The 23,963-nt window shown below is 37.4% G+C and overlaps 1 protein-coding gene across 1 annotated transcript in view; it reads left to right on the plus strand.

Annotated features, from left to right (window-relative positions):
* Positions 1-8,824: 8,824 nt before the first annotated feature.
* The window catches only part of LOC308351012 (membrane-spanning 4-domains subfamily A member 4A-like), a 30,720-nt gene continuing 15,581 nt past the window's right edge, over positions 8,825-23,963 (plus strand). The window contains 1 exon segment of the mRNA XM_080816471.1: positions 8,825-8,963. The gene's annotated coding sequence lies outside the window, so the exon portion shown is untranslated.

A 23,963-nucleotide genomic window follows, 5' to 3' on the forward strand; every position in this document is an offset into this window, starting at 1 on the left:
GGCTGCTGGGAAAGAGCATTTGCTTGGATTAGTGAATATATTAGGGGAAACTTGAGATAACTGATCATTGAAGGTTCAGAATTTAGAGGAAATGACACTGTGAGAAATGTCCTATCAAGCCAGTGAAGTTGGATTTGGAGAAATGCTAAGATCTCGTATTTAGCTCTTTGTGGAATTTATTCTTCCTGCTCCAAGGTTATAAGATAACATCCAGTGTACCAAAAATATGTCTTTAAACTCCTGATAAAACTGAAGTGTTGGGAGAATTACTTACCGCAGATTGTTGGTGTTTATTATTTGCTGGGAAACTCGGTGTTCAAAACAAATGAGATTAGATGTCCCTGAAATTGTAGCCTTTAGAATTCACCTTTGGAAAAAAAAAATAAGAAGCATTGCTTTCGTCTGAAAAACATTTTCTAAGAAGTTCAGGGAAAAACCCAAATTTACTTAGTTGGCAAAATGATTGCAGAGCAGTAAATGAGCAGAGTTGAGGGAGCTGACAATGGTAAAGAAGGGAAGACTAGGGGTACCTGGGTGGCTCAGTGGGTTAAAGCCTCTGCCTTCGGCTCAGGTCATGATCCCAGGGTCCTGGGATTGAGCCCCACATCGGGGTCTCTGCTTGCAGGGAGCCTGCTTCCTCCTCTCTCTCTCTTCCCATCTCTCTGCCTACTTGTGATCTCTGTCTGTCAAATAAATAAATAAAATCTTAAAAAAAAAAGAAGGGAAGACTATAACATGTGTGCCTTGCTTTCATGCTGGGGCAGGTTGATTGAACTACTGTCACGGAACAGACTCTGTGTGTATGGATCTCTAACAGTTACGTATTAGTCACGTACAGGCACAAGTGACTGAGGTTACATAGTAAGCATTTTCAGAGTGATTTCTTAAGAATAATACTTTTCTTTCCTGTGTATTTACTATTTGCAGAATCATTTTGTTCATAATCGTAGAGGAAGCCCACACAGGACAATATGTTATGTTTGTGTTTCCAATTTGGAATTCTACAAACACTAGAAAAAAACCTTTTTTTAAAATTTTGCTTTATTAAAGCAAAGCAATATCCTTCCTAAATTCAACATAATGAAGAACAGTTCATAAATATATCACCTCAACTTTATATGACCCTCAGTTTCTAATATATTTGTCCTCACATTTTTTCCTCTGCTCTAATCTTTAATACCAGATGTCTCAATCTTTTCCTTTGTCTTTTGCTGAAGTTGGAATTTAATTTCCTCTGATGATCTATCTCAATTCCCTCCTAAGGCATCACCTACAGCCACTCCCTCCTTTGACCCAATAACATTCAATAGAAATGTCCCTGTGTGGTATCAGATACCATTAAGTGAAATCAAGAAAAATAAATAAGACACTTTCCCATCCTCACAGGTATAATAGACTGGTAAGAAAACACATCATTTTTAACTGATGGCTAATTTGGTGGATTAAACTAATCTGATTCTGTTGCTTCATGAAACCTAACAAAAATAACAGTAAGAGGTAGGAAGAACGTTATAAACGTACAAATTCAAAAAATAGGAGAGAAAGGGGTGTCACGTTTTTTCCAAATGTTAGTAAGCAAACGGATAAATAGTAAATACCTTAGCAGCCCACAGAAAGTGTGAATCTGACCGGTAGAGCTAGAAGTCTGGAAAAAGGCTGATCCTCATTGGTAGAAGTCAGTAAGTCTCGAGAATTGCAAGTGCCTCTGGCTGGATGTATCACGGGATACGGTGAAGGGCTGGTTCTGACTGAGAAGCTAGTGAATTAGTAAATCAAGTAAATTCACTAAGAAGGGTGAACTAAGATCTCAGAAGGTCTAGAGGGTAATCATTTCTAAGTGGAACAACAGAATACGCAGTTCCAGAAGGAATGTCTCCAGAAAAATTAAATGAAATATTGTCCTCTGAATCTGCAAAGATTGAGGGATTTGCGTTCATGGTGGGGTACTTGGGAAATAATTGCCAAGGTGTAGGAAAAGCTAAGCATATGAAATGTGAGGCAGTTTTAAGTCCTGGAAAAGAAGTGGTTGAAAGAAGATACAATCATAACATGCATAGTAATTTACCTATTCATGACTAAAACACCATATATTGATCCATCTAAAAATTATGATAGAACTCTATTGGGAGAATGAGGGAAAAGAAAGTGTTATTACGGGGAGGGGTATCCAGAGTAAGGGAGGAGGATGTAGGGGTGAGTCTGTTGTCTTCAATAATGGGAAGTTAGTTATAAAAGCCCTGAATTAAAAATAATGTTAAATACATTGTCTTAGGGGCACCTGGGTGGCTCAGTCTGTTAAGCATCTGACTTTAGCTCAGGTCGTGATCTCAGGGTCCTGAGATCCAGCTGCCCCCTTGGGCTCCACGCTTGGCAGGAAATCTGCTTCTCCCTCTTCCTCTGCCTCCCCCATCTCACTTGTGCTCTCTCTTTCTTTCTCTTCCAAATAAATAAAATCTTAAAAATAAATAAATGCATTGGCTTAGAAATATGGAAGTAAACACAAAATGAAACAACTAAAAATTTAAATGCTTGCTTCTAGAGAAAGGAAATTAGTTGAGACGCTGGTAACGGGAGACTAATGGTCTCCTTCAGGCTAAATCTAATGAACATTTTTTTGTTAATGTCTTGCTTCTCTGAACTTTCTGGTATTACTCAGAATATTTCTTTCTGTTGAAATACTGCTGTGTACAGTTTATGTGTATTACCTAAGATAATCCTCTCAATAACCATATGACATATTACCTACATTTTTAAAAAGATTTTATTTATTTATCTATTTTTTTTGACAGAGAGAGACACAGTGAGAGAGGGAACAGAAGCAGGGGGAGTGGGAGAGGGAGAAGCAGGCCTCCTGCTGAGAAGGGAGCCTGATGCAGGGCTCCATCCCAGGACACTGGGATCATGACCTGATCCGAAGGCAGACACTTAATGACTGAGCCACCCAGGCGCCCTGACATATCTACATTTTACAGGTCAATAAACTGAAGCTCAGAGAGCTTATTGGTATCATGCAAGGAATGGGACCCAAACCTAGCTCTGTCTGATTCCGGAATCTACACTCAAGATTACTAGTACTGTGGCCTCTTCTCTTCCTCTAAAGATAATTTGATCTTCAAAATTGCCACATACTATATGTTAGCTAACTTGAACATAACAAATCAGAAAAATGATTGCCATGTGAATTTATTTCAGTTACTATTTTTTGATAGTGCTAATGCAGCTACCTTCTACAGCATCCTCTTGATCCATACGAATTCCATGCATCCAAATGTAGCTCGCCCGACTCTTTAGCTTCCTCTGCCAAGGGCAAGTTCGTCAGTGTCCTGTCTTCAGACTTCTTTGGGGCCAAGTTAGACGAGAATCTTAAGCCATTGCAAACTTAAAGGGTCATCCGCTGGTTAACACATGACCTTGCTTATTCTTTGCTCTAGTGGCAACTTGGGGTTTGCCTATGGTTTTCTAAAGCTCAGCAAGTAAAATTCCAGACTTGCCTTCTAACGATTGCTTCCCCCGAAACCTCCAGAGAGTTCCTTTGCTGACCATGCACTTGTCTGTTTATGAGGACTAATGTGGGAAATGCCAAAAATTTCTGTAGTCCTATAAATTCCCTTCAAAAATCCTCCTTTTTGATGATGAATCTGTAGGCTTTTCTGTAAAGGGCTGCTGGGTTTGATGATCACTGAGTAGTTTTACTAACTTTTTTTAAGTTCTTGAGAAATGGATCCAAAAACTGTCTTTCATTTGGGGGTACTTGTTGGCTATTACTTTCCGAATTGTGTTTCAAATAAACTCCAGGGCCTATAGGAAAAATCACAACCTACCTCCTATTATTTTCATTTTTCTCTTCCGTTCTTCTATGATAGGTGGAATGTGTTAAGATAATGAAATTTACCGTTAGGTAAGAATAAAGAGACTGGGTGCAGTAATGAGTCTATCTGTGCTTTATTCTCCCCCTGGGGGGGGGACAAGTGCATTTTTGTCTCTGGGGGGGTAGTTACATTACATTAGATGTACACATTTAAAAAAAAGAATAGATAATAAATGATGGATAAAGATTTTGATAGATGGTTGTTAAGTTTGTGAACTCGATATTCAAGGAATGGAAGAGTAGACATATGGTCATGACTTGACCAGCCTCTTTTCTAATTTTTCTGAACCGTATTCAGACTTTTTTCCTTTAAGAAATACCCTCAATTATTGCAAAGGATATTAGGATACCTGTATTTTTCCTCCTGTTTCTCATGTGGGAGTCATGTCATTTTTGAGTTCCAGTTGTTATATTTTACATGAAAAATCACTCAGCCTTTAATCTCTTACTGCTTTATCTGTTCAATGCTATTTTGTGTTTTACTCATTATTTCACATTGGCTTTTTGTTTTGCTGGGTTCTATCCTTTAATAATTCAAAACAGCTCTGAGGAGGCCTCCTGTGTCCAGTTGTTCCTTCGATAATACTTTTTTTGCCCTTATTTTTGAGTGTTACTATTCTGTAGGACTTCTCATAGTTGCCGTTCATCATGTCCTTCCAGAAGATAGTGAAGTTTCTGTCCCTTCTCAACTTAATGATCCATGGAATCTACCTATTCCTGTTTTAACCCTTTAGAGTATCTCAAGGGACTAGTTTTCAACTGAAGCACTTTGAGAAACACCAGAATAACCCGTTTTGGAACCAAGTGGTAGTAGTAGAGGTGACCTTTGTGGGTTGGGCTTGGCCAACGGCAGGAATTAGAGAACAGGAAGAGAGACAGGTTGAAGACTTTGTATAGCCAAGAGCAGCTCGCCGTCTTGGGGAATTTTTCCTTAATTATTGAAAATGATAAGGAAACTCAGAGAAGTGAACCCGGTATGGGGGATTCTTTTTATTTAAGAATATTTGCTGATTCTGTTGGGTGTCCATTGGTACCGAAATATGGCTTTAATTTCCATTTCATTTATTTCTAATGAAATTAAACATGTTTTCATATCTTTTTTGACGATTTGGGTGTTCTGTTTTTGTGAAATGCCTGGACGAGTCTCTTAAACAATTTTCTCCTGAGTTGTCTCTTCTTTAGCTAATACTTGTAAGAGTTCTTTGTATTTTCAGGATACATATCCTTTCTTGATTATATATATTTAAAATGCCATCTAAAATTCAGTGGATTTTCAATTTTTGTTGTTATTAGAGGTTTCCTTTTTTTGCATTAAGGACAGCACATGATGTGATGAGCTCTGGGTATTGTATCCAACTGATAAATTATTAAATTCTATATCTGAAATGAATGATGTACTGTATATCGGCTAACTAAATTCAAATTAAAAAAAGAAAATGCTTTCAACACACACAAAATGTATACACACATTTAAAATTGTTCCATCTTAATAAATAAATAAATAAATAAAATTGTTCCATCTTCCTGGAGATTTTGACTGTAATAATAATTTTTAAGTATGTAATGTTCCTCTTTTGTATAAGTAACACTTTCTGCTCTAAGGTTAACTTTGTCTGATATTAATAAGCCTTAGCTTTAGAGTTTGCCTGATACATCTTTTCTCATTCTTTTACTTTAAATTGTGTTATATTTATTAAGATTTGTCTCTTTTAAATAGTAAGTAATGGGTTTTGGCTTTTTTTAATCTAGTCTAAAATCTTTTTCATGTATTACACATAATATATTTACTCGTATATTTGGAATTAAATCTACCATCTTAAGATTGACTTTCCTGGAAGAAATTAAAGTTCTAATTCTTATTAGAATCTGATAAGTCAATTATACGTGCTGTGATTTTTAGAGGTATAAGTAAACACATAGTAAAAGACTGTATAATTAGTAGACTAATTGAAGAGAGAACTATAATAATAAAAAAACTCATTGAAAAAATACTCATATTGAAAATTAAGCAATAAAGGGGAAATAAGAGAATAAAGAGCAGTTGCCAAAAAAAAGAAAACATTTTTTGTTTGTTCATTTGTTTAAGCTGGTTACTCTATTTTATGGTATTGGTTTCCCTAAATGCTCTGTTTCCATTCACACTGCAACTTGGCAGTAGCTTTTTTCATGTCAGTGAATATACATTCTGCTCACCACAGCCTACATCTGATGATTTTGAGGGAGAAGTAAGCATGAAGGCAGGTCATATGTGCAGGAAGATGGTGACGTAGGTGAGGAGAGCACCCACTTCTCTAGACAAAAGTGTCCTCTGACTCTCCATCATCAGAATCCTAGTTCTTGAGGGGATAGTCAGGACTTTTGAGTACCAATTCCATAATACCCTTCTTCCTACTTTTTCTTCTTCTCCTGTTATTTTGAAGGCTTGACATTATTCCTGCCTCTGTTCTGCTTCTTACTGAGATCTGGTACTCACCTATGTATTTGCCTAAAGCAGAAAGGTAATTTTGCTAGAAAAAAGTTCCCAAACCTTGGCTTGGGACTACACCACACTGCTGTGTGGTACCTGGGTGAGGGAGAAATGGACGACTGACCTAGATGTTTCCAACATAATTTTAAAAATGATTTAGCTAAATAGCTGCCCCAGGCTCTGCCCTACTCTCCTATTATTTACAGCTTCTGACACTGAAGCTGAACTCTCTGTGTTTGCTCTTACGTCTGTGGTGGTCCTATCTGCTTTCTTTGGGGTAGAGAGATTCTATTCATGCTTCTCTGTCAAGTCCCATTTCTACTCTTCACTCTGTTTCCGTAATTCTTCAATATCACTTGCCAGTTATGCTGTGTCTAACTTTTTTGTCATTCCATGCAATCTGGAGGAGATGGACACCTGTCCTTAGTCCAGTCTCTCAGCCTCTCCCGTGACATCATGAACTCTCTGTAGCCTTTGGCATTTGTGAGGGCACTTTTTCCTAATACTTTCCATAGCTCTCTTTTTATATCCTTCTGGGAACTCCTACTCCAGCTAATACTGGTTTTATCTTCTCTCAAAGTTTGGTATTCCCTGCCTTCACCTGCAACCCTGGGTGGTCTTATCCTTCCGCTTGTGACAATGGCCTGCTCTCACTCCCTGGCTCCTGACAGGTATCCAATTCCTGACTGCCAACCCTATTTGAAGGTCCTGACACAATCCAAACATGCTTTTAAGCATTTAAACATGCTTAAGATTTTATTATTTGTCCCCGTCATTCTGTCCCTGGCCATGTCTGTTACCCTGGAGAATGGTCCTATCACTCATTCAGTTCCCTGAAGCAGAATCTGAGTGTCATCCTTTCGTGTCCTTGCTGTTTGTCCTACACGTCCATTCTACCACCAAGTACAACCGTTTCTACTTCCTAAACATCTTTCAAACTCATTCACTTCTCTTCACCCTCATTAGCACCAGTGGCCCTTCAAGTAACCATCATCTATTCTGTGTATAACTGTAGCTTCCATGAGCCTAACTCTGTGACTTCTCTCCTTCCTGTTGTTTCTCTACATGGCACCCATGACAATATTTCTGAAAATTTTATTGTTCATTTTGAGAATGATAATTCCAGAGGATTCCAAACAACACAGTCTTTTGAGTAGGCAAAATTGGATTTCAGTCTTACCTACATCAACTCTGCACATCTCTGAGCTTCAATTCCAGCTTTTGTGAAAACCGAAGTAGACATACATCTTAAGTGTATGGACTGACACATAGTAAACATCTAATCAGATTTAGATATAGATACAATTACATTCACTAACGTGAAGACTTTATAAATTCTCACTACTAAAATAAAATCCGAAATCCTGAAGGTCATGGATGCAAAGCCCTGAATTGTCTGAGTGTTTTACAACTTCTTCAAGTGATTCTGAAGCTCTTTGAGTTTCTTGAATGCACCCTGATATCTCTTGCCCTTTGGCTTTTCTTTGTTTTACTGATTCTTTGGAACCCCTCCAACCCCCAACTCTCCTTTCATTGTCCTGGCCGATCATCAGGCCCCCGGTTAGAGGCTCCTTTGGGAAGTTTCTTCTACATCTCCAGAGTTGGATTAACATATCCTTGCATTAGCTCTCTTAGACTACTCTACTTTTCAGGGTGCTGATTGTCCTGGATTATGGTGGTATATTTACTTGTTCGTGTGCCTGGCCGTCTGTAAGCTCCTCAGGGACAGGCCTGTGTATCATTTTTCACCATTTTATCTGCAGAACAGAACACACTGATGGCTCAAAGTAATTTTTCTTTAAGAAAATGTTTACTGAATGAGAACTGAACACCACTTGCTTTCTCCTCCATATAAAGTATTGATTTCATATTACAAATGAGGAATCTTATGTTCAGAGAAAGAATAAGGCCATGAATGAGTGGTTGGAATTGGCTTTGTCTTAGTCAAATCACAGGCTCTTTCTAGGATACCAGATGCCTCTTTGATTTAGAAACGTGTCTTATTAATTATTGCCATGCAATCAACTTGTTGCCACTTTACAGGCCTTCATCCCTAATGCTGGATTTTCATGTAAATAATATGTTTAAATTTTGTATAGAACGGTAACATGTAGTTCTCCAGGGAGATGAAGAGAGCAGGTGAAAATGTGTGAAGCTGTGAAGAGAAGCTTTTCAAATGAGGTTTAAATGTCATTAATTAGTTTGTGTATATAAAGGCCTTTGAGCAGAGTCTGGCCCACAGTAAGTCCTCAACCACTGACTTCCACCGATACACACAGTAATGGCACATTAGAGACTATATACACGGTAATACACATGCTATTATTTTCCTATAAAAGACTGTATGAGGCAGTCACTGCTCGTTCAGCAAATTTCACAACAGACACCCACACCCGTATTAAGGACACTAAATCAGTTAGCACTTCCGACATAAAAAAGGAAGCAGCTGTGTATCTCAGAAATACTCAGCACTGCCTTTGGAGTTCAGAAAAACTGCAGGAGAGGAATGCAGAATTGACCTGAGTGAGGTGTGGAGTGGGGGCAAGTGTTTTATCTGGACTGAAGGCACTTGCCCAGAGTCTCCGGCACTCATAGGACGCACTGCAGACATTGCAGGCCTGAAGAAAGGTAGGGGCATGCCTTCCTAGGCTCTGGGGCTGGTGAGTTTTTCATCCACTGGTTCTAGGGTAACTGGGAGTGGAATGAGAGAGGATCTAGTTACTTCTCACAGCAGGAGCTGGTATTCTGGGTTGGGGGTGGGTCTAGTGCACCTTTAAGTGTATGTTGTGGGTGGGGTGGCTTGGAGAACATTCTTTTTGCAGAGGATGGTGGTAAGGATGGGCTCCTAGAGGCTGAGCCTGGGTGCGGTGGTCATAGTTATGTTTGATCCCTACATCCCTAGGCTCTTAGGAAACCGAAAGCAATATTCTATGTTTTTTCACTAAGTATTTCATGTACTCTTGAGTCTCCTTCTTTCATGGTCTTTATTCTCTGTCTCTGACATCATTTTTATAATTCAGCAGTCAGAAAAGGCCTGCCACGTGAAGAATTTGGTGGAGATGCTGTCAGATGAACATGGGATCCCCAGTCTTATGCAGGCCCTGGGGTACACTGTGGTCTGACCTAGTTCTCCAACCATTCCAGGGCAGGATTCACGAGATGCCAAGCCACAGACTGAAGATACCTGTAAAGAAGTCCAATGAGGAGAGGGATTTTGTAGATTCTTGGCATCTTTGAGATCAGAAAGCTTGAGGCAACTGTGCCTAACGCACTCTTTCCTCAGATGAGGTCAGTGAAACCCACAGAAAAGAAATAACTTACCCAGAGTCACATAGTCAGTAAGAGAACCAGGACTAGAAACCAGACATCTCAATTCCTAGTCCAGACCTTTTCCTTGCCCAGGTCCCTGTTTCTACTGTCTCATCATCATCCTCAACCAACTGTCCAAGGTCAGGCCTCCTTTGGGCCTCTATTCTATTTTTTAAGTTTGACAAAGACCATTGTCATGCTCCCTCATTGGCAGTTGGGACTCAGGAGGGAGCTGGTGATAAAACAGTAGGAAACAAGAGATGGGTGGCAGTACTCACCCCCAAGAAGATTTGACATCAGTAGAAGAAAAGTGGGATGCTTTCTAGGTTTCTCCACATTTGTAGCAGGAACAACAATAACAGGAAGACACTGTACTTGTCAACAGCCCAACACATGTCACAAATAATACGGTAATACTACAGTTCAGAGTCTCCCCTAATCTAGAGGAAATGCTCCTCATACCTATCCAAACTTTTTTGTTGTTTTGGTTTCCTTTGTATTTAAAAACAGGGAAGTCCAGGCCTAGAGGATAAACACGTATTTATCCTTGAGGAATTTATCTTCCCTAGGCAATTAACACATGAATTTCTGTGGTAAGAAAGAAGGAGGCAGTTAAGTAAATTTATAGTCAGAGCTCATTAGAAGGACCAGAGCATCAGCCCCAAATGACCAGGACCAGATATATGTCACCACAGAATATGGAAAGACCATTAGAGACATTTGGAAGTGTTATTTTAATATAGTGTTTGCTTGTGGGAAACTCAAAGTCTTATTAAATATAGAGGACGAACCACCAGGGATGTTTGACAAGATAGGGCCTACATCACCTAAATCCTCAGTCTGAAGATAAGTTGGAGAGGTGAACACAGAAATTTATTTGCATTAAAAAAGAAGTACACTAAAGTACACCTTTATTTGGACTCAGAATTACTAGTAGTTACTTTTACATTACTTTTGGCTTCTATGGTGCAAGAAGGAAATAACCGAGTTTTTTTTTCTTTCTTTTCTAGGTTTATTAAAAAATAATTGGCATATATCATTGTGTAAGTTTAAGGAGTACAGCATGATCATTTCATTTATATATTGTGAAACGATGATCAGTCAGTTAGGCTAACGTCCATCTTCTCCTATTGACACAATAAAAAGAAAAAGACAAAAAGGGGAAAAATTTCTCCTTGTGATGAGAATTACAGGATTTACTCTCTTAACAGCTTTCCTATACATTACATAGCCATGTTCACTATAGTCATCACATTGTACATTGCATCACTAGTACTTAGGGATCTTATAACTGGAAGTTTGCATCTTTTTACCAGCTTCTGCCATTTCTGCCCACCCCGACTCTTCACCTCTAGTGACCATAGTTCTGATCTCTTTCTATGAGTTTGGGATTTTTTAAAAAATAAGATTCGACATGTAAGTGATATTATACAATATTTGTCTTGTCTGACATATTCCACTTAGCATAATGTCTCCAAGGTCCGTCTATGTTGTTGCAAATGGTAGCATTTCCTTGTTGCTGTTTTTATTTTTTCATGGCTGAATAATAAACACAGTGTGTTTGTGTGTTTGTGTGTGTGTGTGTGTGTGTGTGTGTGTGTGTATGTAATGCTGCCATGAATGTGGGGGGATAGATACCTTTTCAAATTAGTGTTTTCATTTCCTTTGCACATATTCTCAAAAGTGTGATTGCTGGATCATATGGTCATTCTATTTTTAATTTCTTGAGGACCCTCCATACTATTTCCCACAGTTACTGCACCAGTCTACATTCCCACCAACTGTGTACAAGGGTTTCTTTTTCTCCACATCCTCTCCAGCATTTGTTCTATCCCTTCTTTTTGAGGATGGCTATTCTAACCAGTGTAAGGTGATTTCTCGTTGTGATTTTGACTTGCATTTCCCTAAGGGCTAGTGATGTTGAGCATCTTTTCATGTATCTATTGGGTTTTTGTATATCTTATTTGGAGAAATTTCTTTTCAAATCCTTTGCCCATTTTTTTCCCTATTGAGTTGTATGAATTCTTTATGTATTTTGGACATTAACCCCTTATCAGATATATGATTTGCAAATATCTTTTTCCCGCTCCATAGGTTGTCTTTTCCCTTTCTTGATGGTTTCTTTTGATATATAGAAGCTTTTTGGTTTAATGCAGTCCTGTTTGTTTATTGTAGAGTTTTTGTTGCTTGTGCTCTAGATGTTGTATCGAAAAATTCATCATCCAGACCCATGTCAAAAGCTTCACTCCTATGTTTCCTTGTAGGAGTTTATGGTTCCAGGTCTTACACTGAAGTCTTTATCCATTTTGAGTTAGTTTTTGTGAGTGGTGTAAGATTCATGTCCAGTGTAATTCTTCAACTTGTGTTCACCCAAATTTCCCAGCACCATTTGTGGAAGAGACTATCTTCTCCATGGAGTGTTCTTGGCTCTCTTGTCAAATAGTAGTTGATCATGTGTGCTTGGGTTTAGTTCTGGGCTCTGAATTCTGTTGTTGGTCTGTCTGTCTTTTTTTTTTTTTTCTTTTAAAGATTTTTTTAATTTATTTGTCAGAGAGAGTGAGCACAAGCAGACAGAGTGGCAGGCAGGGCAGAGGGAGAAGCAGGATCCCTGCTGAGCAAGGAGCCCGATGCAGGACTCGATCCCAGGACGCTGGGATCATGACCTGAGCTGAAGGCAGCCACTTAACCAACTGAGCCACCCAGGCGTCCCTGTCTTGTCTGTTTTTATGGCAGCACCACACTGTTTGGATGACTAAATCCTAATAGTATAACTTGAAATCAGGAAATGTGATGCCTTCTGTTTGTTCTCCTTTTTCAGTTTTTCTTTGGCTAGTTGGAATCTTCTGTGCTTCCATATAAATTTTAGGAGTGTTTTTCTACTTCTATAAAAAATGCCATTAATATCTTGATAAACAATGCATTGCATCTATAGATGGCTTTCAGTAGTATTGACATTTTAACAGGATTAATTTTTCCAATCTCTGAACAGGGAATACTTTTCCATTTATATGTGCTTACAATTTCTTTCATTAATGTCTTGCAGTTTTCAGCATAGATCATTTACCTTCTTAGTTAAATTTATTCATAAGTGTTTTATTGTTTTTCGTGTTATTATAAATGAGATCAATTTTTTCATTTCTTTTTTAAAAATTACATAGTTAGTGTGTAGAAATGCTGCTGATTTTTGTATATATTAATTTTGTATCCTGCAACTTCCCTGAATTCATTGATTAGATCTAATAGGTTTTTAGTTGAGTCTTTAGGATTTTTTAAATATAAAAATCATATCATCTGCAAATAGAGACAATATTACAGCTTCCTTTCCAATTCTGGTATCTTTTATTTCTGTTTCTTGACTGACTGGTCTAGCTAGGACTTCTAGTACCATATTGAATGGAAGTGCTGAGAGTAGACAACCTAGTCTTGTCCCTGATCTTAGAAGAAAAGCCTTCAACCTTTCACCTTTGAGTATGATGTTAGCTGTGGGCTTTTTGTATATGACCTTTATTAAGTTGAGTATGTTCTTCTATGTCTACCAGGTTAACAGTTTTTATCATGAGTGGATGTTGAATTTTGTCAAATACTTTTTCTGTATCTATTGAGATGATCATATGGTTCTTTTCTTTCATTCTGTTACTGTGATATATCATTGATTTGCATATGTTGAACGATTTTTGGTTTCAGGAATAAATTACACTTGATCACAGTGAACAATCCTTTCAATGTGTTGTTGAATTCAGTTTCCTAGTATTTTACTGAGAATTTTAGCATGCATCAGGGATACATTCCTCCAGTATCCCTATTAGTAGTGCCCTTCCTGGTTTTGGTATCAGACTAATGCTGGCCTCATAAAATGAGGTTTGAAATTTCCCCCTTTTTGATTCCTCACAAGAGTTTGAGAAGGATTGGTGTTAATTCTTCAAGTGTTTCTTCAAGGTAAAACCTACCAGTGAATTGATTCGGTGCTGGGCTTTTCTATGTTGGAAGATTTTTTCATTACTGATTCTCTCTCCTTACTACTAGTGGGTCTTTTCAGAGTTTCTGTTTCTTCCTGATTCAGTCTTGGTAAGTTGTAGGTTTCCAAGAATTTTTCCATGTCTTTCCAGGTTGCCCAGTTTTTTAGTGTATAGGTGTTCATAGTAGTCTCTTATGGTCCTTTCAATCTGTGGTATCAGTTGTAGCGTCTCCTTTTTCATGCATAACCTTGATGATTTGGGTTCTCTCTCTTTTTTCCTTGGTTAGCCTAGATAAGGGTTTGTCAGTTTTGTTAGTGTTTTCAAAAAGCCAACTCTTAGTTTGGTTAATCTCTTCTATCACTTTTAGTTTTCTATGTCATTTATTTCTGCTCTAATCTTTATTATTTCCTTTCTTCTGCTAACTTGGGACTCGGTTTATTCTTCCTTTTCTTGTCCTTAACGAGTAGATTTAGCTTGTTTATTTGGGATCTTTCTTACTTCTTAATGTAGGTGTTTATTGTTGTGAAATTCCCTCAGAATTGCTTTTGCTGCATCCCACAAGTTCTGGTAAGCTGTGTTCCCACTTTTGTTTGTCTCAGGAAATTTTAAAATTTCCCCTTTAATTTCTTTATTTGACCCACTTGTTGTTCAGGAATGTTGTTTAATTTCCATATGTTCATGAATTTTCCTGTTTTCTTCTTGTTATTGATTTCTAGCTTCATGCCATTGATGTCAGAGAAGATACTTAGTGTGATTTTAATTTTCTTGAATTTTCTAAGACTTCTTTGTATCCACACCTATGGTCTATCCTAGAATGTGCACTTGAGAAGAACGTTCGTTCTGCTGTTGCTCTAATGTCTTTCTCATCTACAGAATGGGCTGGGGAACACTCAGACCAGGGGACTGAGTGAGATCCATATCTGCCTGAATTGGATCCTTAAACAAGTTTTGTGTCTTTGTTCATAAAGGACATTCATCTGTGGTTTACTTTTTTTATGATGTCTTTTCTTGATTTTGATATCAAGGTAACACTAGCCTTGAACAATAAATTGGGAAGTGTCCTTCCTCTTCCAGTTTTTTTAAAGAGTTTTTGAAGAAAAGTTATTGAATCTTTTGTCTTCCTCTTCCAGTTTTTTTTAAAGAGTTTTTGAAGAGGAGTTATTGAATCTTTTTAAAATGCTTAATATAATCACCAGTGAAACCATATGGGCATGGGCTTTTCTTTATAGGAAATTTTTAATTTCCTAATTTAAATTCCTGTAATAGATCTATACAGCTTTCATGTTTCTTCTTCCATCAGTTTCATTAGTGTCTCTACAAGAATTTAACTGTGTCATCTAAGTTATCTCATTTATTGGCATATAGTTATTCATAGTAGTCTTTTACAATTTTTTTTTTCTGTAAGGTTGGTTATCATGTTGACTTCATTCCTGATTTTGGTAATTTCTTCTTACAATTCTTCTTGTTCAGTCTAGCTAATGATTTTCCAGTTTTGTTGATCTTTTCAAAGAATACCCCATTCCAAGTATTCATTGTTGTTGTGGCTATTGGTCATTGCTGTGTTGTTGTAGTTGTGTAGTGACTGCCAGATCTCTTCTGTGAAATCTATATTCTGTGTAATCTGTGCACATTAGAATTTCTGTTTGATTCAGTTTAGTGGTCAGCTACTGATTTAACAGATATCTTTAAGAGCCTCCTCCCCTCAATAAGTCTCCTTGCATTTTGTCTTAAGTCATGTGTGTGTGCATGCATTGAGCAAACTTTAATTCTCTGGTAGTTTATAACTCTGTATTTCCTTTCTCTATAGCCTTTCCTTCTTCCTTGCACAGAGTCCTGAGATAAGCCATAGTTGAGGAATTAGGAACTTCTCAGGTCTTTCCTGGGCACACATACAACATGCACATATATGGCTTTCTAGATTCCCAGGGATATATTAAGAATTTTTCAAGGTCCTTGCAGAAATCTCTTTCCCGTTTTTTTTCTTTCAACTATTTTTAAAATCCAGCTTTTCTTTTTTATTTAACTCTATCACTGCCTTCGGAAGCTGTGAATTAAACAATTTCTGATAATTGCTTTTGACAAACACCTTGGGGTTAAGGCTGTCATCACTGAATGAGCCTTGAGTTATACATATCAAGTAAAGACAAGATCTATGAGTAGAGCTTTTCCAGATGTTTTCCAAACAGGTCAAGTAGTGACAATTCTCTGGGGATGGGGTTTGTTAAGGATTTCCAATTTCATTTTAACCCCTTCACAGACTGATACATGGCCAGTTTCTGTAGCTTCCATGGTTCTAAGGCTTCTAGTTTTCAGGGCTGCCACAGAATTGGGAGAGGGTAATAGGAATAGGATTAAGTTAAAACAACAATAGAGAGAATTGATGAAACCAAGAGTTTGTTCTTTGAAAAGATCAACAAAATTGACAAACATTTAGCTAGATTATCTAATACAGAAAGATGAGTCAAATAACGAATTTATAAGTGAAAAGGGACATAATACTGATTTTACAGAAATAATAAAAGGATTATAAGAGAGTACTATGAACAATTGGTTCTCAAAAACTTGGATAACCTAAATGAAACAGACAAATTTATAGAAAGATGCAGCCTACCTAGACTTACTCATGAAGAAATTAGAAAGTCTCAAGAGGACTATAACAAGAAAGGATATTAAATAAATAATTGAAAACCTCCCCAAAAAGAAAAACCAAGGACCAGATAACCTCACTGGTGAAATCTACCAAATATTTAAAGAAAAATTAACACCAATTTTTATCAACTTTTCCAAAACATTCAAGATGAGGGAACACCCCATAAGTCATTCCATGAGGTGAGCATTACCTTGTTACCAAAACCAGAAAAGACATGACAAGAAAACTACAGAACACTATCCCTTATAATCATCGACACCAATATCTTCAACAAAGAACTAAAAACCAAATTTGACACCCTATTAAAAGGATTATATACCATGACCAGGTGAGAATTAAACCTAGAATGCAAGGACCGTCCAATATATAAAAATGGATTAGTTAATATGCCACATTAACAGAATGACCTAAATAGTCACACATGATAATCTGAATTGATGCAGAAAAAGCATTTGACAAAATTCAACAGCCTTTCTTGACAAAAACACTCAGAAAACTAGAAATAGAAGGAAGCTCCCTTAACATAATAAAGGCCATATGTAAAAAGTTTACAGTCAGCATTGTACTTAATGTTAAAAGAATGAAACCTTTTCCTCTAAGATTAGGAACAAACCAAGGATGTCTGCTTTTGCCACTTTTATTCAGCATAGAAACAGAAGTCCCTGTCAGAGAAATTAGGCAAGCTAAAGTAATTAGAGGCATCATCAACATTTTAAAGGAAGAAGTAAAATTATCTCTGTTCACAAAATGACATGCTTTTATATATAGAAAACCCTAAAGATCACACACACACAGCTGTTAGAACTAATAAATGAATTCAGGAAAAGTTGCAGGACGCAGAATCAACACACAAAAATCACCTGCATTTCTCTATACTAACAATGGACAACCTGAGAAGAAAATAAAGAAAATCAATTTATAATAGCATTGAAATAATAAAAGATTTCAGCTTAAACTTAATCAAGGAGATGAGACTTTCAATGCTGAAAACTACAAAATATTCCTCAAGGAAATTGAAGATAACACAAATAAATGGAAAGACATTCCATGTTCATGGACTAAAATTGCTAAGATATAAGGATTGAAGAGAATTAATGCAATACTCAGACAAAGAAAATATGGTTTTTACATATAATGGAATACTATTCAGCCTTAAAAGGAAAAGAAGTTTTGGCACCTGGCTACACATGAGTGAAATGAGGCATTTTGTTAAGTGAAATAAGCTAGTCACCAAAGAACAGTATTGCATCATTCCGCTTATATGAGTTTCCTACAGTAGTTCAGTTCATGAAGACAGAAAGTAGAATGTTTGCCAGGAGAGGTGGAAATGGGGAGTTTCAGTACAGAGTTTCAGCTGAGAAAATAGAAAAAGTTTTGGCTTTGTATAGTGGTAATGCTTGCAACAACAATGTGAATGGACTTAAAGCAACTATTACACTTAAAACTAGTTTAAATGGCAAATTATATCCTGTGAATCTTTATGACAAAGAAAAAGTGACAAAGTTCAATATGCTTATCAAAATTCAACAATTGTCTTTGAATAAATGTTTTTGATTGCTACAAGATCTTGGTTAGTGTCTAGAGTTCCAGAAAAGCTGATTTTCACCATTTTCCCAGTGTGATCTCAATGCTTTTAAAGAAGAGTAGATTTTCGGATGTCCTCAAACAACAATTCTGGAGGTGATTAGTCCTCTATGATAGTTTTTGCTTTCTGTTTGTCTCGCTTAGTTTTCTGTTCATTTTATCTCCTTTCTTGCCTTTTTGGTGGATAGATTACATTTTTTTAATCTTCATTTTCTCATAACATTTTCCCTTCTTTGTTGAAAAAAGTTACACAACTCATTTCTTTTTTTTTTATATTTTATTTATTTTATAAAGAGAAATCACAAGTAGGCAAAGAGGCAGGCAGAGAGAGTGAGAGGGAAGCAGGCTCCCTGCTGAGCAGAGAGCCCGATGTGGGACTTGATCCCAGGACCCTGAGATCATGACCTGAGCCGAAGGCAGTGGCCTAACCCACTGAGCCACCCAGGCGCCCCACACAACCCATTTCTTATCTTTATCAGTAACTCTTGGTTTTTTCACCCTTATTGAATGGGTGAGCCTGGTGGTGGGTATTAAGGAAGGCACGTATTGCATGGAGCATTGGGTGTGGTACATAAACAATGAATTTTGGAACACTGAAAAAATAAAAAAGAAAAAGAAAAAGGTTAAAAAAAATGAAAAGAAAAGAAAAGAAAGAAATCTAGTTACTATCTTTACCCATCTTCCAAAGAGCACCAGGACATTAGAAGACCAATTCTTATCATCCCAATCCCAAATTTTGCTTTTGGGGGAGTCCAGTGTTTTCTATTTTGTCCTTCTGTTTCACCTAATGAATCAGATATTGTTGGCCTTATTTTGTACAAACAACATGTATGCATATATGTTTACCAATTCTTTGCTAACCATTCCTTCTTGCATCAAAAAACAGCCTTCTGGGACTCATGTTTCTCATTTTTAAGCACATCATTTGAAAGTTCTATTTAGTGAATGTTCTATTTAATGTGGCTGTTTGCCAGTGCTTATAAACGCCATCAAGAGTTTACTTATCTGAAAATGTCCTCATGTCACCCTTGATCTCAAAGCCCAGTTTTAGTGCATAAAACAAAATTATAGGTCTATAATTGTTTCCTCTCAGGCTTTTGAAAACTATTTTTCTATGGTTTTCTGGCTTACATTGTTGTCAGTCTAATTGCTCTCACTTTGCATGGGATCGGACTTTTCGTTTTTACTATTCTTAAGATCATCTTTGCTCTTTGCTATCTTGTAAGTTTACCATGATGTGTTTGAATATAAATATTTGAAATAAAACTGCTTGGTTTATGTTACATGATCTGTGTCTGTGAGTTTCACATATTGCTAATTTCACCTATCCTCCATTTGTTGTCTCCTCTTTTTATAGGACTCTATACCTATCTCAAACTTTTAGTTCCATACTTCTAATCTTTTCACATCTCTTCTCCTATGTCCATTTCTTTGTCTATGTGACTTTTAGGTCATTTTTCCAGGTTTATCTTCCAGTTCACAGATTCCCTTTTCTGTGTCCATTGCTGTGTAACACATTAACCAATTATTTTTTTTTTAATGTCGACATTGTTTTCTTTACGTTTGAAATTTGTCATGTCAGTTTGGCACTTTACCTGTGTTTTCTCATTTTTGCAATTCGTTTTTATTTGAACACTTCGTCAATACTTATTACACATTCTGTATTTGATTATCATAATATCTGAAGCATTTGTTGTTCCTCATAACTAAATCTCTTAGTTTTTGTACACTTGGTGATCTTTGATTATGATGATATACTCAGATGATGCCAATCTTTAGGATTTCTTGGAGATTTTTGGCAAGAAGACTTGCTGCCTTCTTTGCAGACTCCAGTGTAAAAATTATTCAGAGACAGATGGCTTCCTACAAAAGTGGCTTTTTGATGTGTTTTCTCTGCTATTCCCACCTTTTATGTCTCAGAACTATACTTGTCCAGGGAAGCTGCAGCTGTCAGCTGGTGTGTTCATTCTCCGGTTTATAAATAAGAGCATGTGTTTTATACCTCAGTGAGCCTCTCGCCTTTGGGAAGTGTACTCTGAAATCTGTGGCATAGTGTCTTGCTTCTTTGATACTCCTTCTGCATTTCCCCAAAATTCTTCTTCATGCAGTCTTCATTGCTTTTAAAAATTACTTCATCTGAATTATGGTAATTTTAGTTGTGTCCCAGTTTCAAAATGGAGTTCTAATTTTCTCTGTATTACTTTTGGAAATATTCTAGAACAGAAGAAGAAACACTGACTTTTGGTTATATCCTTTTATTTACTTCCTTATCTTAATTGTTTTATTCTCCTTCATATTGTGTATTCCTTATGAATAACCAATTATATTTTTCTGCCATCTTATTTTTAAAGTTTTTGCTTTACTTATTATTTTATGATTTATTATTTTGTACTTTTCATTTTACTGCTTTCCAGAACTTTGAATACATTTGTTACTAAAATTAAATTAATGTTTTAAAATGATTAATATTTATTTTCATTTGGGTTGTTTACCCTTGCCTGTCTTTGAGATGGATTCATTTTTTTTTCTTATCTTGGTCAGGTTTTTGTTTTGTTTTGTTTTGTTTTGTTTTTGCTAGATAACTAATAATGTAGTTCTCTTAGCCTATGGAGTATAAATACAGGTTAATAATCCTTTCCTGAGAAAAATGAATTCTTTCCCAGTATCAGAAAAATGTGTGTTACTGGAACATTCTTTTTTTTTTTTTTTAAAGATTTTATTTCTTTATTTGACAGAGGGAGAGATCACAAGTAGGCAGAGAGGCAGGCAGAGAGAGGGGGGGAAGCAGGCTCCCTCTTGAGCAGAGAGCCCAATGTGGGACTCGATCCCAGGACCCTGGGATCATGACCTGAGCTGCAGGCAGAGGCTTTAATCCCCTGAGCCACCCAGGCGCCCCTGGAACATTCTTTGATCTTGTGCTACCAATGAAAGAGCACACGTCTCCAAACTGGGGGCTTTTTTTTTTAAAGATTTTATTTATTTATTTGACAGACAGAGATCACAAGTAGGCAGAGAGAGAGGAGGAAGCAGGCTCACCGCTGAGCAGAGATCCTGACCCAGGGCTTAATCCCAGGACCCTGGGTTCATGACCTGAGCCAAAGGTAGAGGCTTTAACCCGGCTGAGCCAACCAGGGGCCCCTCCAAACTGGAGGCTTTGACGGAGCCTCACCGAACCATGAATGGAATCAGAATTGATTGTGGCTTTGCAAAGTCTTAAGGTTCACTTCTCTCAAAATTTATGGATGTGAGCCATGCAACATCTGAACATGGATTCAAATGAGTAGATAAAGTGTTCCGGTGCTTTTTTAAAATTTTATTTATTTTTTATTTTTTCTTATTTTCAGCATAACAGTATTCATTGTTTTTGCACCACACCCAGTGCTCCATGCAATACGTGCCCTCCCTAATACCCACCACCTGGTTCCCCCAACCTCCCACCCTCCACCCCTTCAAAACCCTCAGGTTGTTTTTCAGAGTCCATAGTCTCTCATGGTTCACCTCCCCTTCCAATTTCCCTCAACTCCCTTCTCCTCTCCATCTACCCTTGTCCTCCATATTATTTGTTATGCTCCACAAATAAGTGAAACCATATGATACTTGACTCTCTCTGCTTGACTTATTTCACTCAGCATAATCTCTTCCAGTCCTGTCCATGTTGCTATAAAAGTTGGGTATTCATCTTTTCTGATGGAGGCATAATACTCCATAGTGTATATGGACCACATCTTCCTTATCCATTTGTCCGTGAAGGGCATCTTGGTTCTTTCCACAGTTTGGCGACCGTGGCCATTGCTGCTATAAACACTGGGGTACAGATGGCCCTTCTTTTCACTACATCAGTATCTTTGGGGTAAATACCCAGTAGTGCAATGGCAGGGTCATAGGGAAGCTCTATTTTTAATTTCTTGAGGAATCTCCACACTGTTCTCCAAAGTGGCTGAACCAACTTGCATTCCCACCAACAGTGTAAGAGGGTTCCCCTTTCTCCACATCCTCTCCAACACATGTTGTTTCCTGTCTTGCTAATTTTGGCCATTCTAACTGGTGTAAGGTGGTATCTCAATGTGGTTTTAATTTGAATCTCCCTGATAGCTAGTGATGATGAAAATTTTTCATGTGTTAGCCATTTGTATGTCTTCATTGGAGAAGTGTCTGTTCATATCTTCTGACCATTTTTTTGATATGATTATCTGTTTTGTGTGTGTTGAGTTTGAGGAGTTCTTTATAGATCCTAGATATCAACCTTTTGTCTGTACTGTCATTTGCAAATATCTTCTCCCATTCCGTGGGTTGCCTCTTTGTTTTGTTGACTGTTTCCTTTGCTGTACAGAAGCTTTTGAGCTTGAGGAAGTACCAAAAGTTCATTTTCACTTTTGTTTCCTTTGCCTTTGGAGACATATCTTGAAAGAAGTTGCTGTGGGTGATATTGAAGAGGTTACTGCCTATGTTCTCCTCTAGGATTCTGATGGGTTCCTGTCTCACGTTGAGTTCTTTTATCCATTTAGAGTTTATCTTTGTTTACAGTGTAAGAGAATGGTTGAGTTTCATTCTTCTACATATAGCTGTCCAGTTTTCCCAGCACCATTTATTAAAGAGACTGTCTTTTTCCCACTGTATATTTTATCCGGTTTTGTCGAAGATTATTTGGCCATAGAGTTGAGGGTCCATATCTGGGCTCTCTACTCTGTTCCACTGGTCTATGTGTCTGTTTTTATGCCAGTACCATGCTGTCTCGGTGATCACAGCTTTGTAGTAAAGCTTGAAATCAGGTAAGGTGATGCCGCCAGTTTTATTTTTGTTTTTCAACATTTCCTTAGCAATTCAGGGTCTCTTCTGATTCCATACAAATTTTAGGATTGTTTGCTCCAGCTCTTTGAAACATACCGGTGGAATTTTGGACCAGATGGACCTCACAGATATATACAGAACATTCCACCCTAAAACAACAGAATACTCATTCTTCTCAAGTGCACGTAGTATCTTCTCCAGAATAGACCACATACTGGGTCACAAATCAGGACTCAACTGATACCAAAAGACTGAGTTTATTCCCTACATATTCTCAGATCACAATCTTTTGAAACTGGAGCTCAATCACAAGGAAAAGTTCAGAAGGAACTCAAACACCTGGAAGCTACAGACCGCCTTGCTTAAGAATGCTTGGGTCAACCAGGAGATCAAAGAAGATCTTAAACAATTCATGGAAACCAATGAGAATGAAGACACTTCGGTCCGAAACCTATGGGATAGAGCAAAGGTGGTCCTAAGGGGGAAATACATAGCCATCCAAGCCTCCCTCAAAAAAATTGAAAAATCCAGAATACACCAGCTGTCTCTATACCTTAAAGAACTGGAGAATCAACAGCAAGTCAAACCAACTACACATGTAAAAAGGGAAATAATCAAGATTAGAGCAGAGATCAATGAGGTAGAAACCAAAGATACAGTAGAACGTATCAATGAAACTAGAAGCTGGTTTTTTGAAAGAATCAATAAGATTGATAAACCATTTGCCACACTAATCCAAAAGAAAAGAGAGAAAGCCCAAATTAATAACATTATGAATGAAAAGGGAGAGATCACAACTAACACCAAGGAAGTAGAAACAATCATCAGAAGTTATTATCAACAATTATATGCCAATGAGCTAAGCAACCTAGATGAAATGGATGCATTCCTGGAAAACTATAAACCCCCAAAATTGAACCAGGAAGAAATTGACAACCTGAATAGACCAATATCTAGTAATGAGATTGAAGCAGTGATCAAAAACCTCCCAAAAAACAAGAGCCCAGGACCTGACGGATTCCCTGGGGAATTCTACCAAACTTTCAAAGAAGGAATAACACCTATTCTCCTGAAGCTGTTTCAAAAAATTGAAGCAGAAGGAAAACTTCCAGACTCTTTTTATGAAGCCAGCATTACCCTGATGCCCAAACCAGGCAAAGACCACACCAAAAAGGAGAATTTCAGACCAATATCACTGATGAATATGGATGCTAAGATTCTCAACAAGATCCTAGCAAACAGGATCCAACAGCACATTAAAAAGATTATCCACCATGACCAGGTGGGATTCATCCCTGGGTTACAAGGATGGTTCAACATTCGCAAATCAATCAATGTGAT

This window comes from Martes martes (assembly GCF_963455335.1).
Source record: "Martes martes genome assembly, chromosome: 10".
Classification (NCBI taxonomy): domain Eukaryota; kingdom Metazoa; phylum Chordata; class Mammalia; order Carnivora; family Mustelidae; genus Martes; species Martes martes.